The sequence below is a fragment of the Morone saxatilis genome, unplaced genomic scaffold, assembly GCF_004916995.1.
Source record: "Morone saxatilis isolate NCDOM2014 unplaced genomic scaffold, NCSU_SB_2.0 Contig10, whole genome shotgun sequence".
NCBI lineage: Eukaryota > Metazoa > Chordata > Actinopteri > Moronidae > Morone > Morone saxatilis.
Window position 1 is genome coordinate 12,311,071 of NW_023339652.1, and position 4,959 is coordinate 12,316,029.

A 4,959-nucleotide genomic window follows, 5' to 3' on the forward strand; every position below is an offset into this window, starting at 1 on the left:
ACACACACAAACACACACAGAGGAAGGCCTTCACTAGTGGATTCTTCGCTGCCAGAGAAATTAGGTCAAGCACTTAAATGCCCTGCACTGAGATGCGCAGAGATTTAAAACATGAAGTGTTTGGTGGGGACAGTAAAGGCATACCGGAGCAACAAACACGCACACAAACGTTTGTTGCACTTATAAATATGCAATACTGTAACTACACACTATACTGTCAGCTCATGGCTTGCCACATTATTAGTACCAAAAAAACAAATAAAAAATGAAATAATCGGTGACAGACGCCCACTGCTCCTACTGTTAATACACCATCCATCTGTGCAGATTAGAACATGACAAGGTGGCTTCGATACAGACAATAAAATAAATGATGTGTCTTTAGAAAGAGGCGAAGAAAAACACCTTTTAAGTCCTTTTGCAGACAGGAACTAAGGCAATACGTGCACGCATTCTCAAAATGCCAGATGACCTGATTAGGAAGTGACAGGAGTCTCTGTGTGCTCTATAACACGGCTCAGGACAGGATGGGACAGCACAACGCGCCACACTGCAGTATCAGCCGTGCACACCGAAAATCCCCCCCCCCGCCAAACCCAAACCGCCTCCCGCCCTCTTGACCCTGAAATGGGCCTTAAAAAAAAAAAAAAAGGGGAACAAAAAACAACACACCAACATCACCAAATTCACATCCAAGTCAACTTATTCATAGAAAGGCTGGATTGCGCCACGGACTGATCTTGCCCGGTTTTAGGGTTTCAATCAATTGCGTGAGATATGAGAGGGTGGGAGGGTGGGAGGGAGGATGAAGCTGTTCTGAAAGCAAATGAGAGAAAATTTGGGTGAATCCAAGCCTCTTCTTCTCTCCACACTGGTCACTGCCAGTATGGTCCACAACGGGGCTCGGAGCTACAGGGTGGCAGGGTAAATCAGATGATAATCACGCCAATTTTCATTCTGCAGCCATGTGCTTTCTCCTGTCCCACTGACTCACAGTGGAGAAATGAGCCACAGTCCATTGTCTGAGGGCCACCTGTGTTTCTGCTCCATTTTCTCCAAGGCACAATGGCATTTTCCTGTTTATAGCGGTGACTGCACTTTATAAACAGGCAATATTGGGGTATTAATGCATCTCATAAAAAGAGCATGTTTGTGACTAAGCGCTGCGGCCAAAAGGTCATTCTGATCTTGTTCATATTCCAGCTTCTTACTGTTTGGTTCCTCTTTTCAGAGAAAGAGAGAGACAAAGAGACGTGGAGGAGGGAGAGAATATGGAATAGCACAACACCATGTTTCTGTCAGGCAACACATATTCTTTCTTGGGAAACACTTCTACGTTGCAATTTCGACTGACACTCCAGTATGAGCAAAGTCTTACCCGGCCGGTCGGCCGACAAAGCTTTGTGAGCATACACGCTCTCACACACACACACACATATAGAGCAAAATACATAGCCAGGTGTGCACGATGCGAAAGATGATCTGAAAGGACGAACAGCCCCTGAAGATAAACTGATTAAGTGTGGTGTCTGTGCCACTTTGACTTGTGCTGAGTCTATGTGTGCTGCGTTGCTGTGGGTAAAAGTTATCTTTGCCATGAAGGATATCTGTGGCATGGTCTGAGACGACTAAACGAAAAAAGAGACGATGTCTGTAATGTGCTGTAGAGCAGGACACTCACAATTTAATTTTCTTGCAGTGTAAAAAATAATGTGATAGTATTACAAAGCAATAATCTATCCTCTTAAAGGGACTGTTGCATTTTTGCTTCAGTTTCTCAGAGGACGACCATGGCCTACATTTAATATTACTTAGGAAAATGTGACGTGTTTTTAAAATGAATAATCTGTAGCCACAAGAATAAAAGACTTACGATACAAAATTAACTCTATATGAACCTAAAAACTCCCTTTGTTCTGTTCTCTAATGCCAGAAATCTTCATGTTCTACCTGATGAATGTGCAGCTGCTGTTACCACTGTCCAAGCACACACTCACATGTAACGCCAAATAAATATGATCACATACATCCTCACTTTAATTCCTCAGAGGGGATTTAGGTTGAAATGATAATTTTCTGTCGTTTAAATAAGCTCACTGTACACCTGAGAGACCCAGACTGGGAGCCCACACAGGCCTTTTAACCATTAAAAATACATTCAGCTACTGCTGAGTTAGCTCCTCTCAGATTTCAATGAATTAATTTCATCAAAAACTTCTCTGAGGGAAACCACAGTGACACATCGGGGGAAACCGCACAGCTCTACCATATGTTCTCGTGTCTTACATACACTGATTATCTCAGGGTGAACAGCTCGGGAGACTTCGCTTTTTCTAATTAAATGCACATTTTACTGAAATCCTATAAATTGCTCACTTGAAGAGCGGGGATGTTTTCCGCTGGATTGACGTGATCTGCCCGGCTGCCCTATCTTTGTTTGCATCGGGGACAACAAAGGGAAAGATTATGCCTCTCTGCAAAGGGAAACTAGGGCACGAAAAAGGCGACCTCTTTTCTTGTATTGCGAGGGGAGAATTTACAGTCTGGCGACCATTTCATCTTCGCGTAAAAGGCTGGAAGATGTTTTGAGACTTGTCCTCAAATTTACAGACGATTATGTTAAGCTGTTAAGCCGAAAAGCGCTTGTTTTTCGCACCCTGGAAACTTCCCCCCAAGGACTGTGGATCGGTTCAGTCATAACAGTGTCAATATCCACTGACCCAGTCTGGGGGAAATATATCGCTACATGCTTACGCTTGAAATGACAACGGCGACCGCTTCCTTGTCATTTGTACGCACTTTACGCAGATGCAAACCTTTGCAAAAAAAATAAAATAATATATATATCGCCTTGCAAAGAGAAAGAATAAATTGGAGACTACGCACCCACAGGTCTCAAGTTCAAGTCGGATGGTCTCTTCCTCCTGGGTGTCCAACTCCCATGTCCGCGGGCTTTATATTTTCTAGACGGTGGCTCCTCTTCTATTATGTCTGGACTCACCCCCCCCCACCCCCACCCCGCAAAAAAAATAAAATTAAGAAGGCACAAGGCGACGATATTTGTAAACAAAAAAAACAAAAACAAAAAGTCGTCACGTCTGGATGTGTTTGGAGACGGTCTCCGTGAGCTGCTACCGGGGCCACGACAAGAGTTGCGTCCCCCGGTCTCCCCCCCTCCTCCTCCTCTCTCTCTCTGCGTCTCTCTCCGCGGCCATCCAGCTCGGTTCAGTGGGGACACACAGGCTGCAGACTGCGCCGCCGATCAACCAGATGCGTCAAGTTCAGCTGAGGTGAAGCCGCGTTATACAACCAGCCTGGGTGTGCGGCAGCCTGCGCCGTTGCGCTGCTTATTTAATGTGTCCTAAAAGGAGGGGAAACAAGAAAAAAGAAAAGGCACATCGCGTTGAAATATCTGCAAAAACTAGGCTGATGATTATTAAGGGCTGCCTCACTGCCCCTCTCCTCCTCCTGCCCCCTCCGCGGATCTAAAAAAGCACTATTTGCTTTTGTGAACTTAAAAAAAAAGAAGACATTTTCATTCAGCAATTCGCTATATTTTGGGAGGAAAATAGCTAAAACTACCACTGCGGAATTATAAACTGCACTTCATTATCACATGGTAGTATTAAAGGAATAATACACTGCTGTTTTAAGACATTAAAAACTCTAATAAAGTCCGCCAAGGTCCCTATAAAGTCGCAATTTAGTGTCGTGCACAGGCTTCAACGCCATCTTGGATTATTTTAAAAAATAATACACTGTTTTGTTCCGTTTGTGTCATCCCCTTAATGTTCAATAAGCAAGCTAGCTCCATGGTTTACCTTGAAGGTCTAACTCATATTAAAATATGTATATACAATAAGAAGTTTATACGTTGTGTTGAAGAAAATGAACAATAACAGAGTAATAATTAACACCCTAAATGGGGCTGAGTCACCCTCCAGCAATGCTAACATATATCACCAAAAACACATTTACACACAGCTGAGTTAACCTACAGGTTTAGCCCCACAGCTAATTATTTTCCTCTTTTTTAAAAAAAAATTCTAGCTGATAAAACACTCACATGTGATTTAAAGCTGCATTTCTCACACCTGTTTGCCTGCGTTAATGAGCTCGGCTTCAGTTTTTGTCCTCCTCCTAAGTTAATGAAGGTCTAGCTGAACCATGCAGACACCACAGGTGACTTGTAGAGACAAGTCCAGGCTTGTTGAGTTATCCGATTTGCCTCACAGACACTTTATTGATTAATCAGCTGTGGAGATGAGGCAAGGCGGAGCTGTTAAATGATCAATCTGTTATTCAAAAAGTTATTAAAAAAAAAAAAAAAGATCCCCAACCCCTCAGCCCGGCAACATGGGCACCATTATGCTGGTTTGTGTGAGTCTGAATTTGTAGTAGATGACAATACACCATGTTTAATGTAACAATTTGGACTTGAACTTGGCACTATTTTATTTGTTTGGGAACAGTGGAGAAAAATAGACTAATTTTGTGTTTGCCTGTATGGGATTGAGAATATTAGTGGGACAGATTAGAGCAGATTATTGTCTCTAACTATTATATTTTTTGTGTGTGTTCTCTCTCTGAAACACACATTTCAAACACTGACATATCACCCCAGATAGTAGCCGAGCTAAGATCCTATGATATTAGAACAGTAAGATCATAGATTAGATAAGATAGATAGCCTAAGATAGATAAATAGATAGATAGATATTATCCACTGTATAAAATCTGTTTTTCAGCAGAATAAAGACATCAAACAATAATTGACACTATAGAGAGAAAAAATAGAAAGCTACACTCTATTTATGCTGAGGACAGACCCATGTAGAGTCACTGTTTAAAAATGTAGAGAGAGAAATTAAAGTGCATGTTAAATAAAGGGCATCAGATTTCAGATTTTACTCTTTAAAGGAATGGATAAAAATTAACTATTAATATGGACTCCCTGGA

The 4,959-nt window shown here is 42.1% G+C and overlaps 1 long non-coding RNA gene across 1 annotated transcript in view; it reads right to left on the reverse strand.

The window, feature by feature from the left end:
- The window catches only part of LOC118341439, a 32,287-nt gene extending 29,269 nt beyond the window's left edge, over window positions 1-3,018 (reverse strand). The window contains exon 1 of the long non-coding RNA XR_004797426.1: window positions 2,887-3,018. This is a non-coding gene — a long non-coding RNA (uncharacterized LOC118341439). The remainder of the gene's footprint in view (window positions 1-2,886) is intronic.
- Between the last annotated feature and the right edge of the window lie 1,941 nt (window positions 3,019-4,959).